We start from the raw sequence: 14,227 nt of genomic DNA, 5'->3' as shown, positions 1-14,227 counted from the left end.
AATTGCGCAGACTTGAAAACATCCAGGAGAGACCTCAAGATTATAACTATCAGTTAAAAGGGGAAACCCCCCTAAAATGACCTTGAAATTGCGAATTCCACTTGAGAAATCGTCAAGAACAAACGGTTGTGCCGAGGTGGATGAAATTCTCGGATTTATTACTAAAGGAGTTGCTCTTTCAGAATATATAGAGTCATTCGGGGTAACTGAGCGCAGTGGGTAAGTGTGCGCAGTGCGTATATCTCGACTATGCAATGTATGAAAGAGGGGTTCATTTGGGTGAAGCAAGGGCGCAGAATCGCCATATTAGTTTTTCATAGGAGTGCGCCGTGCCACATTTCTTTAACTTTTTATTTGCAATCGATCAAATTCACTAGTTTTCTTGTTAATTTTTAGCATCTCTGCACATTCTGCCAGGTCCAAGTTCCGAGTCCCTCAGTGTTAAACAATATTTTATTCGATCATGGGCATATTAATCTGAATATATAATGAAAAATTTTAGGTTCTCTTAGCTGCTCAACTCTATAAAAACGTCAATTCAAATTTTGGCTTACTGGGGAAAGTGTGCGCGGGTAAGTGTGCGCATAGATTCATTATATGGGCATTTGTTCAGTGAGGAATAAATTATGACATTGTTGATTTTCTTGGTTAAGACTCGATCAATATTGTCCTATTTGTTCAGAAAAATATGAAGAGCCACCAACAGGGGAATGTATCAAGTGTTGTGTTCACCAAGAATTGTGGCACGAACAATAATGCACTGCTTGTAAAAAGGCGCTTCTGTATTGACAATAAACAGCATTTCTCTAATATTGTAACATTTTGATGACATTATTTTGTAATTTGTTTTGATTGTGTGGTTCACTAAGCACTGCGTTCACTTACCCCGTGAGGGTGCGCACACTTACCCGCAATACGGGGCATGTGAACGCACTCCGACTTTCACTATTAAATTCTTTTTTGCGGAAAGAAAACGTTTTTGTTTGTTTGCTTTTTGATGTTTTCTTATAGATTAGAAAATTCTCTATCTTATGAATATGTTTTAATTTTCCTAGCTTCAACATTTGAAACAGGGTATGGCTTGAAAGGCAAAAGTGCGCACAGTTGCCCCGAATGACTCTATCACGTTTAGATCTACAACAATTTTCCTGGAATATGAACCACTCGAAAGATTCCCAAAAAATTGGGTTCAGTTGAAACTTCCTCAAAACCAAACGGTTGTGCCGAAATGGATGAAATTCTCAGATTTTTTACTGGAAGAGTTGCTCTTTCAGAATATGTATCACACTTAGATCTACGATAATTTTCCTGGGAGATAAACCACTCGAAAGACCTTCGAAAAATTCCCAAAAAGTTAGGTTCAGTTGAAACTTCCTCAAGACCCAACGGTTGTGCCGAAATGGATGAAATTCTCAGATTTATTAGAAGAAGAGTTGCTCTTTCAGAATATGTTTCACTTTTAGATCTACGATAATTTTCCTGGAAGATAAATCACTCGAATCACCCTGTATGTTAACATTCTAGGAAAGAATTACGTTCATCAGTCATAGAAAATTAAAAATTCCAAAGCCTTTGTCTAAAAACTGCGATCTTCCTTGAACCTTTGTGGAGTAATTCAATTTAAATCGACACAGACTCTAACTGAATGGCTCATAATATATAGCAACAGATAAAATTCGGGTTTCAAAGAAATTTTGCCATATCCCCGCCTGGAGATTCAATCCATCCCATGTCTCCCCCAGTCATATACTTGTTGTTTTCCACAATACTCTGGGAATTATCCTTTTCGCATGGTGGCATCTGCTAGTGACATAAAAATCCATAAGTATCATCCAAACCTGAAGCTCGACAACACAAAGAACTCCCTTTTCTCTAGATGATCGGGGATTCACGTGGAAAGAACAGGTGTTTAGACGAATCGAGAAATGGCAGTCGTGTTTATTAGACGTACCGAAGTGGAAAATTTCCGATTTGTCAGGTATCAGTTTGTGAAGCTTCGAATATGAGTTTGGCTTAAGTGGCCTCGGAAAAACAATTGGTTCAGACGACACAATTATGTGGGGGAAGTACGCTTCAGTTAATCGATTCCAGTATCAATTTCAGCGGAAGGAACATCACAAACAATGACAGCTTGAAGAAAGGCTAGACAAAGTTACTTCAATTCAAGCTTTCTTTCCAAAAGAAGATACACGGTTCTTGTTTCACGAAGAGATGATAGTCGGATGGAGGCAAATCTGGTGAAGAAGCGGGGTGTTCTAGTAATTCAAACCCTAAATCACGAATTTTTTGCATGGCAACATGAGATTTGCGGGCAGGGGCGTTGTCCTGCAAAAAAAAAAACACCTTTGGCGTCTTTTCTCTTTAATTTTTTCCGTAGAGTAGTCAGTAATGTCGAATTGTAATCTCCAGTTATTGTTCTACCCTTATCCAAAAAATCAATCATGATTACTCCAGGGCAATTCCAAAAAACTGCAGCAAGAACTTTTCCAGCATATTGTTAGACACGAAACTTCTTAGGTCTTGGAGAAGCAGAGTGTCGCCATTCCATCGATTGTTGCTTTGTTTCTGGATCGTAGAAATGTACCCAAGTCTCATCCATAGTAACAATTTGGTTTAAGAAGTCTACATCGTTTTCAAATCGAGCACAGATCGAACACGATGCTTCTACCCTCGCACGCTTTTGGTCACCATTCAAACATTTGGGGATCCATTTTGCAGCAATTTTTCTCATGTCCAAATTGACGTGAATTATATGATGAACGCGTTCGTATGAAATATGCAGTGCTTCAGATATCCGTTTTAGCCCAATTCGACGATCTGATAAAATCATGTCATGAACTGTATCGATATTTTCGGGGACTGACACAGAAACTTGCCTTCCCGATCGGTCATCATCTTCAATGAAAAATTTACCTCTTTTGAAGCTTGCAGTCCAATTTTTCAAGGTCGCATACGAAGGACATTGATCACCACGGGTATCAAGCGCATCTTCGTAAATCTGCTCACCTCTTAACCCTTTTAAATACAGGTACTTGATGATGGCTCGATACTCCAATTTTTCGATTTTCACAATTTCGGTGGGCATCTTCTTTCTTTTAATTTATTGCGTAACTCTGGTTTACTTTTTTACCTCAAACTTCACACTGAATTTTCTAATGAGTTGGTTGTTCGTTGCTATGGTAACGCAATATTTTTTTTATGCATGGAACTGGTCTAGGCTAACAAGATATCAATACATCCTCGTAATATAAAATGTGTGCTGCAGGTACTATTGAATATACCTAATGGAACTGTTTGATATTTTATACAGAGAGAGGAGGCTATGTTGTATAAACGTAGCTGAACAAAAATCAGTAATCTAGATTGACTCCATAGAAGTTTAATGTTCTCAGTGAATACGTTTATCAATACATGTCCTTTACTGATATTCGTTTTATTGCCGTTATAAAAACCGAAAGCAGCATGAAAACCGTTACTTCAACTCCAGCATTGTTCAGGTGGCAAAGTGAAATTTCGTTTCAAGCTAACATCAACGGGGAAGCATCCATTAAATCTTTCAATGGGGTTTAGAAGTTTTATTTTCAGGGCAGAATGATACTCCCGCGAGGTTTTCAGGCAGGTAATGAGATGTTTCCACGGGGTTTTCAGCTCAGCGTTCGACACGGTCGGTTATTTTCTTTGGCGCTTTCTTTTTTGAGGATCGCTTCACCTTTTATCCCTCCTGACATTAATCTTCAAGAGCAGGCCGGTAATGTTCATATCGAGTGAAGGATCTGAATCGTTTTCCGTTTATAAACACCCAGAATGTACCTCGAGTAACATGAGTGCCAAGACAAAAAGTAGCGCAACAAACACAATACTTATATTTTCAATTTCGAAAGCAATTTACCCTAAGCGTTTTAGAAAGGAAACTTACTTTTACAGGGACTGACAATTCGGACGTGACCCAAGTTGAATGCGGTCCTTTGAAAATGCAAAAAAAAAAAACGTTACTTATACATACTCGAGCGTGTCAGATTTTCATACAGATAGTTGGGGAGCCAACGATGCTAAATCGGGATTTTCTCGAGCGTCGTGGAGACGTAGTGGATTTTGAAGATCAGATGGTAGAAAGAAAAAAAACGTTCTATGTATGCACTTTCAGCGGTGGGGAAAACGTCTGCAGGGTCTCAAAGATGTAAAAAAAAATTGTCAGGTGTACATACTCGAGCGTGTCAGATTAAGATACTGTATATGCTCTACGTGTCTTTGATAATGAATTCATGCTTATCTGACAGTTTGCGCGGTGGGACTGACCGTACGGAAGGGTTGAAAATGGTGAAAAAAAATTCCAGCGTGTCAGATTTTTGGAGGATATGTTAATTAGACCCAAAGGAAGCTTCTTTTCAAGGGACTGACAATTTGGACGTGACGCAAGGTCACAGCGGTCCTTTGAAAATGTAAAAAAAAAATCGTTACTTGTACATACTCGAGCGTGTCAGATTTTCATACAGATGGTTAATCTCGGTGTTGTAAACGTGTTGATCCATTAACCCACTAATCATATGGGGTTTTCTTAATGTGACACTTTGAAGATGATAAAAATTATTTTTTTTCGAATATATTCCTGCCTGTACCTCTACCCGTTTTTGTATTCATTATGAAAGTTGTAGATAATAAAATTTTACACAACTTTTGTCTGAAGCAATTTCACATAGTCTTAACCGTTCTCGAGTAAGAGGGCGATAAGGGCGAGAAGCTTAGCAACACATGCGAAAGGGCAAGGTCAATGTAGAATCCCAGTCATACTACATTCATCCAATTGCCAAAATGAAAAGGTATTTCTATGAAGACAATTTCGAAATTAGTCACGAAAATTTAAGTGTTGTCTGTGACTGAACCTTAGAATGTACTATTTTCCAACGAGTGAATTTTCGCTTCAGCATGTATCGCTAAACACCTCGCACTAATCACCATATATCTCAAAAACGTTTGAACGTAGAAAAAATTGCTTGGGACGAAATTTGTAGAAAATGTTATGCTTTACAACTTTCATAATGAATGCGAAAAAGATTTTAAGCCCAGGGAAGGAGATAATTCAAAAAAACTGATTATTGTGACCTTTATGGCCAATTTTTATTGTGTCGGCTTTCTAAAATTGTCAGATTATATTTTTTCCGTTATTCTTGAATCATAAGCTTCAAAATAAGAAAAAACGCCACCGCGCTCGAGAATGTACACGTGACGTTTTTTTTTGCAACTTTGGCGCCCTCCCACACATTTTCGTCACGCTTAAATTGTCAGATTGAGAGAATATATACTTTTCAGCATGTAATTAACCACATATATCTTAATCTGACACGCTCGAACATGTACAATGATCGTTTTTTTTACTATTCTGACAGGCTGTAATAGACTATTCTCCCTATATACAGGTCTAATTTTTGGTAGAGGTACTCTACAGGGTCCAAGGTATGTCCCCTTATATTAATCTGACACGCTCGAGTAAATCCCGAATTTCCCTCTTCGGCTCCCCAACTAAGATGGTTAATCTAAGTTGTAGATAATAAAATTCTATACAACTTTTGTCTGAAGCAATTTTACATACTCTTAACCGTTCTCGAGTTAGAGAGGCCAAGGACAATGTAGAAACCTCGCTAGAAACCCAGTCTAATGTACATTCATCGCCATATATCCCAAAAAAGTTCAAACGTACAAAAAATTGCTTCGGACTTAATTTGTAGAGAATGTTATGCTTAACAACTTTTATAATAAATGCGAAAACAATTTGAAGCCCAGGAGAGGAGATAATTAAAAAGAACTTATTTTTGTGACCTTTATGGCCAATTTTTATTGTTTCGTCTTGCTGAAATTGTCAGATTATATTTTTTTCGTTATTCTTGAATCATAAGCTTCAAATTGAAAAATAAAACCACCGCGCTCGAGAATGTACACGTGACTTTTTTTGCAAGCTTGATGCCCTTTCACACATTTAGAGGTACTCTACAGGGTCCAAGGTATCTGCCCTTATATTAATCTGGGACGCTCGGGTAAATCCAGAATTTCCCTCTTGGTGTCTCCAACTATTATGGACTTTTCACGAAAATCGAGCTGGGGACGGCTTTCGAAGTTTTCACTCATCTAGTCTGGAAGTACCAGAAACAGCCAAAAGCCAAAATCAAGCAACTTGGGATACCCTGTATACCATGAGTGTATCGTGAAAAATTCTACTCAATACTTCTCAGACAGCAATTTATCAGTTTTCTCACTCCTCCCCATTCCTTCACACTAGACATTTTTTTTTATAAATCATGGTCGTATGCCCATTATTATGCACCCCATGAAAATTCAATTAAAAAACGCGCGAGCCGAAAATTTCCATTTTTATGCGCAACCTTCCAGATGCCGAGGCGCTCTCTCTCAGATATCGAACACACGGTCCTCATTGTGTCTGGAACTGTTTTTATTTCCGAGTGGTGTCAACTTCAGACAGTTTGTATTTCATCCCTCGCTTCCGGCGGGAAGGAGAGCAGTATTATTTTCGTACTTCTCTCTTGGCTTCATTCTCGGAATAATATATTCCAGTGTCAATCAAGACCGAGTTGAGCTTCCAAATTAAAATTCGGGTTGGATTCTTCGCTCAGGGGGGTGATCGAGGGTTCTCAAAGGTGACGACGCTGCTGCATATTATCGCCCGAATATGCAGGATACAGATATTTTAACAGTAGATTTTTGAGGTCAAAAGAAACACTTTTTTAATATACCATTTTTTACGATTCGGCTCTGATAAGAAGATATAGCCATTTAAATTTTTCATGTTCAGCTGTGCCACCCCTGAAAGAACAAAATTACCTTCAGAATAACTAGCTAAATCTATGACACTACACATCTGTAGATCTTTCAAAAACAGTTGTATTCAGCCAAAGTGATCAATTTTTCATATTTCACAGATACTTTTTATTTTTGAACATCAAATTACTCGAAAACGGCGTATTATACGAGAAAATATTAAGAATACTTTTATTTTACAAAACGTTTAAATATTCATTAAATAGCGTCCAACTTGATTTCTAGTGTTGAATTTTTGGTATATTTATGGTACGTAATGGTCATAATGATGAAACTGGGAGACGTGGGAGATATCTTGTGTTCGAAAAAGATTCATCAAATAAATGAAAAACTACATCCAGAAAATAATTTCATTCGATGAAACCGTTTGTGAGATAGAACTCAAAATAACAATTTTTTATGGTTTTTCAACGGCCTGTATCTTTTGAAACGAGCGGATTTTAAAAAAATGGTGAAGGAAAAAATTGTTTCCTTCAATCTCAAGAATCTACTGTTGAAATACACTGCGCAAAAAAATTAACGCACATTATGGAAATCTCAAATTTATTCTACAACTGAAGGTGTTCTCAATGATAATTATTTTTATCAGAATTATGCAAGCATATGTTATCCTCTTTCAACGGTTTTCTTCAATACAGATGATTTTTCCCAGCAGGAATAAAAAAGATGATATTATCAGATTTTGAATGTATTGGCTCCATTCTGAAATCAGTTGTTCTCGATCAATTCTAGTGATCAATAGTTTTTCTTTCGTTTGATTTTCTACACTCGATCGCTATGCAACGCGAAACACGCAATTTGACCCAAGAGGAATGTGCCCAAGCGGTAGTTTTGCGAGAAGAAGGGTGGACATACACAAGAATTGCAGAAAGGTTTGGAGTTTCCCATACAAGTGCGTACAGAATGTTGCAGCGATTCAGGGAGACAGGTATGAATGTCCGAAGACCAGGACAGGGTAGACCACGGGTAACAAATGCCATTCAAGAACGTTACTTGAGAGTTTCTTCGTTGAGACAACGGTTTGCAACCGCTCGCCTCCTTCAAATTCAGCTTGAGCAAACTCATGAGGTGCAAATTAGCACTCAGACAATAAGAAATCGCCTCAGAGAATATGATTTAAGGCCTCGTGTCGCGGCAAGAGGCCCAGCTCTTACCCCAGCCCATCGAAGGGTACGTTTGGATTTTGCGAGAGAGCATATCCATTGGGAAGAGGCCGATTGGGAAAGAGTTCTCTTCATAGATGAGTCTAAATTCTGCCTCTACCATTGTGATCGACGTTCCCTTGTATACAGACGTCCACATGAAAGATATGCTCAGTGCAATTTCCTGAATACTACTGGTTTCGGGGGAGGATCGATTATGGTATGAGGTGGAATATCTTTGACTGCTCGCACAGACCTAGTGGTCGTTGATAATAGAGCTATGAATGCTGATAAGTATATAAGGAACATTCTTGAAGAGCATGTAGTGCCATTTGCCCCATACATTGGTGAAATTTCATTTTTATGGACGATAATTGTTCAGGAGTACCTTGAAGAGGTTGAAGTCTCTCGAATGGAATGGACAACCTCAATAGAAGGCTGAGAAGTTCAGAAAATCATCCAGCTACTCTTAATGACTTAGGAATCCAACTCGGAGAAATCTGGGGAGGATTAGATCAGAACATTTTAAGATCACTCATTTTGAGTATGAACCGTCGTAGCCCAGCTGTAATTAACGCAAGCGGTGGAAATACCAAGTATTAAATCACTTATCAGCATTTCAGTATTTTGAAAATTGTTCATTTCTCTTCTTTCACATAAGATTCGGTGAAATCCTGAATTTTTCTTCCATTTAATGTGTCTTGTTTCGTTCAAAACCTTACCGAGAGAACATAAAAAATAAGTTATAAAGTCAATGATAAGTTATAAAGTCAATGTAGAGTTAACTTTCATTAAAATTGAGATTTTCAGAATGTGCGTTAATTTTTTTGCGCAGTGTATTTGTACGAATCAAAGACTCACCCTGTATAGCAAGTAGTGGGGATTTTCGCTTTGAGGGAGTCCCGTCAATCCATTCATCGTGGCTCAAATTAATTTCTTTCCTAAATTTGGAATTCTTCGAACTGTCATATCCCGCGAAATATTCTTTGAAAAATGATGCCTTAAAGGTCATTTTTCATCAGAAGTAAATGGCGAAGATAAAGGTCACATTCAATGGTATATTGATTCATTTTAGGACAGTCAAACGATCTCTTCCAAGGGAGCAATATTTCGAAACGAATTGATATTATAGTGGCTTATTCTGGAGAGTTAGATATATGGCATGGCGGACTTTCTCATAGAACTCTACAATTGTGGTTGATAGTTTTTCTCTACCTCTTATAATTTGCTCACCGTTGGCCTACGAACTCATTCCGACATTTTCAATAATTACCGTCATATTTCAAACAGAAAACTTGACAAATTATACACCAAAATCTTTCTCTTGAATCATTCTATCTATATTTGTGAAAACTGCATTCAAATCTGTTCTGAGGAAAGATATTTAATATCTTTGGTCCTTTGTATCGCGAACAGACAGACAAAAGCGGAGAACGACTTTATTTTATAATATGTACAGATATTCCCAGAATATTACAGTTTCATGAAACCTACAGGCACCCACTGATCAATTTCCATAAAATATAGTTACAATATCGATCATTTTCGGCTACAGCCATGGAGTGTATGCCTAAAAAAATATTGGTTTGATTAAAACTACATAAGTGCGCTCTTGAACGAACACGCAGCTCAGAAAATAAACACTCCAAAACTAGGTTATGCTAAGAGCAATATCAATATTCCACTGGAGCTCAATTCGTCGGTTTGAACGAACATGATGTATTATTATGATCACGGTAATACAGGATATATGTATATTTGGAAGTAGTTAGGTTGGTTTGATGACTTGGATGTGGCAAATCAACATAACAAAGACAGAACGAATAAGTAATTTGGTAAGAGTACGATGTCTGGGAGACGCTTTTATAAAGACGAAGATAATTAATAAATGGAACACTATATAATTAAAACTTCAAATAAGGCGATTAATTATATTCAACTCTGAATGGTATAGAAACAATTCCATAAGTAGATACTGAAAGGAAACTGTACCCATGTTGTATACGGTATAATAAAAACTTGACGCCAAATGCATAAAGCTTCAATTTTATTTGAAATCAAGTATTTACAGAACAATAGAAAACATGAATATGTTTCCTCAAGGTGTTTAGGAATAAAATGGATTGAAATAAATGAAAAATTACATTTTTGTATACATTTTCGATATGCGTATAAATATCGTAGAAAAATTCTTTTACGTATATTGTGCAAGAAAGAATTTGCCGTTTTTGGAAAAAGTTTTTGTTGAAAAAAGAAAAAAAAATGATCAGAAATGGTCATGTTTTAACTTGAATTAAACTCAAGCTATGCTGCTGAATATACCTTATAATCCATAAGTCAATTAGATACTTATTCCCTACTTGAACAGGAAAACGTGAACGATACGAAGAATCATTTCGTCGTAAAAACTACGGCGTATTATTATATTGCTCTTGATCATATTAATTCGAACTAGAAAACCATTATTCTTCATTGTGTTTTATCGCTCCGACGGCTCTGAGTATATGTAGGATACAGATTCAATTATACCATCCGAACAAATTGCAACATCCCCTATTCCATATAATCAAACTGGAATAATAATGGGAAAGGTTTTATTAGGTCTGCAATAATGCAAGTCCACAGATGCTCCATCTATTGGTATCCCTTAGAACGAGATTCTGAAGCTGAATCGTTAAAATAGGACCAGGCTTTTTCCCAAGCCTTTCAAAACGATTAGTACAAAACATTGGGGTAAAATAAAAAATTTCTATCTGAATTCTGAGAATGTGAATAGGGTGTGCGAGTGCAAATCAAGCAAAGGTCTCAAATACCATTCGATCTTATGTAGACTGCGATACCGTTGAAACAAAAGGTAAAATGAAAAATATTCCGTAGAATGTATCAAAATAATAATACATTTTCTCAGACTACAATGATCTGGATGAAACATTGACAGAGGAGCGTGGATGGAACAAGAATCCGAACGAATTTGAGATGATTATAAGACCAAACGCAGATCAACTAATATTGATAGTAACCAAGATGTTGGCAACTGTCTAGCTTCGTCACATATTTTCTTCAGATGAAGGAGGTTGCAGAGGTTTTGTATGAGTCTAAGATAGAGGTTTGTGAGTCTTCCTCCATTATATTTTCAATATTACTGATGAAATATGGGGTTTTATCACTGCTCGAACGTTTCCTTTTCTTCTAGTATTGATTTCAGTTTGAAGAAAATTCAAACAAAATTGCGAAATGATGTTTCTAATACACTGCTTGTTCTTTTGCCGATCACCAAGTGTAGTTCGGTTTACGAGGCACTTTTTGTATTTTGTCTCGCACTCTAGATAATTGGTATAGGGTACAATGATACCAAGGTTAGTACCAAACTCAAGTTTGGTTCAAAATAACTAGCTAAATCTGTGACTACTACACATCTGTGGATCTTTCAAAAAGAGTTGTGTTCGGCCAAAGTACCAATTTTTCAAATTCCTCAGATACTTTTTAATTTTCGAACAAGAAATTACTCGAAAACGGCGCATTATACGAGAAAATATGAAGAATACTTCTATTTCACAAAACGTTCAAATATTCATTAGATAGCGTCCAACTTAGTTTCAAGAGTTGGGTTCTCTGAATTTTTGGTATTTTTATGATACGTAATGGTCATAATGAGAAAATTGGAAGTCGATTGTGTTCGAAAAAGATTCATCAAATAAAGGAAAAATTATAGTGCGAACTTCATTTCAATCGATAAAACCGTTTTTGAGATAAAAAATTTTATGGTTTTTCAGCAGACTATATTTTAAACCTATGCGATTCGGAAAAAATCGTAATGAAAAAAGGGTTCCTTTTGACCTCAAGAATCATTACTCTTAAAATATTTGTACGAGTCAAAGACTCCCCCTGTATATAAAAGTACATATATACAGGGTGTTTTCAAAGGTGAGGCTTTTTTATACAGAAGGTAGAACTCATCAAAATAAGTCGTTTCACCAAAAATTGTTTATATAAAAAAATCAAAATGGCTGAGATTGAATTTCAAGTACGGGACTGTGGAGGGTGACTCCGGCTTCGGAAAAACGAAACAAAACACAAACATATGGCAGGACAATGAATGGTTCAGTACCAAGTTCATCGGATAAGATGCATCAGGTCACTTTTGAGAGAATCATAATTGTTGTACCGTGCAGATAAGGGTGAAAAAAAAAGTAGAAAATCGGGGTAGTTTCTTGAAAGTGCTTATGTTAGTTATGCTGAAAAAGTGCTATGATGTCTCCCCATTTCATCCCATTTCTACGACGATGGTTGAAATGTTCGAACAAGAAGATTGTGATGCCCATTGTGAAGAAATTCGTGAATAATTTAGACGAAATTTATTGGTGAGATTTTGAAGTATTATTTTATTTTTTACACTTGTGTCCTAAGTCTCTTCTGTCAGTTGGTATCGAAATGAGCCATTTCGTAAAATCGTCTAAGTAACTAAAAAATCATGAGAACAATTCGGCAGTCCTAAGTTTCTATTTTCATAACCACGTAAATATCGAACGAGCCAATATCCTAAACGAAACCACATGGTCGAATCGATAAGTTTTTCCTACTGCTTTCTATAATTCAGCTAACAAACGGTCTAGGGTCGTATTAGGAACTATTTCAGTAATCATTTTCAATTTTTTTTTTCAACTTTGTCATTTTGAAAGTTTTGTATAGGTGATTTTTGGTGAAACGCTTCATTTTGACCAATTCTATCTTCTGTTAAAAAAAGGTTTCACCTTTAAATACACCCTGTATATATCCTGTTGAATCTCGAAATTAACGAGAATAAACGAGAGAAACGGATAAAGAAAAAGTAAATAACGCAGCCTTCATCGATCTGATTCGAAGACCTGTTGATAACTTCATAAATAATAATTAATCATAGGTACATAACTTTCTGAGTAATAATAATTATTACTTTCAAACATAGTGTGTAGCCTATTGTAGCCTTCTTGACAATACATTTTCTTGAAATTTCAATATTTTCCAATAGGATTATGAAAAAACGTTTTGCAAAGCACCATACTTGATAGCGCACGCCTGCATAATGCAAACGATTGGATTTTTCCAGGCACAAATATGTGCAAATATGTGCTCTTCGTAATTCGCATCCTGGCATAAATATGGGCCTGATTCCGATTTATCATTGCAACGGTACCCTCACTCGTCCAATTAAGAAGAAGAAAATCTAATCGGAAGACGCGTGCGGCTTTCATAATCGATGAGCATGCAAATTGAGGAGTGGGTTGAAACTATGAAACGGTACTTCGCAAACGATTAGCGCCGAAGGATGTGTGCGTTTAGAATGGTGTTAATAGATTTACAGATTACTGTCAGTTCTGGACCAGAGCTGGCAGTGGGTACTCGGTTTATTCGATTATAACCTAATATCCAAGAATACTCCATTCACATTTATTTTAGCAGTCGGTTAGCCATGAAATAATTTTCTCAAGTTTTTGTAACTAGAACGGTGTGAGGTTGGCACTCATGAAATGTCGTTAATGTCATAACGCCGTTGCCACAACTAATATCAATTTTTATTACGAAAAGGCCGAAAGTGATTGAAAAGAGAGAAGACAGGGTTTCAGGAAGTGCTATTCAGAATTGAGGGCTACTCATCCAAAAAGTAACCCTGATATCCTAAATACTAAAATATATTAGACGGTATGGAATTTATATAATGTTTCATCTGAATCTAAACGATTTATATTTCAGCTGAATGTTTCCACAATCAGTCAGGAAGATTGTGAATGAAGAGAATGACAAAGAATTTCCTTCTATTGGGAGACCCAAAAAAGTGGTGGCATTTGAAAATTTTATTTTAGTGCGAACGAATGCGGAAAGTTACTATACTCTATTCACTTTTATTTTAGCACTCGGTTGGCCATGGAAATTTGACACATTTCTGTATAGTACGAAAAAGTGAAGTTATGACGCTTGTCAAAACATTTTTGGGTTTTAAATCAACGCTATGTAGTCCGTTCTACGTAAAAGTTTCTGTTATTACATATTTTATCACAATGTCGAATCTCTTCGGAAAATGTGACGAACATAATTGAAGTTTATACAAGCTGATTGAAGGCATAACAAATCCAGTTATTTGCATGGAAAATAAAGAGATCAGTATAATATCATAATATGCACTAGCTTGAGGAGAGTTGTAGAGTTCAAAAATATTAACCCGAAGTTGAAATTCATATGATGCAGTGGTTGGGAATGGGTATCTCCCGAAGGAATTAACA

General features: G+C 36.5%; 1 protein-coding gene across 1 annotated transcript in view; it reads right to left on the bottom strand.

Annotated features, from left to right (window-relative positions):
• LOC123322580 (kalirin) overlaps positions 1-14,227 on the bottom strand; it is a 247,743-nt gene that overhangs the window by 127,924 nt on the left and 105,592 nt on the right. The gene's annotated exons all lie outside the window — the stretch shown is intronic.

This window comes from Coccinella septempunctata, chromosome 1, assembly GCF_907165205.1.
Source record: "Coccinella septempunctata chromosome 1, icCocSept1.1, whole genome shotgun sequence".
Lineage (NCBI taxonomy): Eukaryota > Metazoa > Arthropoda > Insecta > Coleoptera > Coccinellidae > Coccinella > Coccinella septempunctata.
The sequence above is the reverse complement of the archived record's forward strand: the minus strand, read 5'-3'. Positions and strand labels throughout refer to the sequence as shown.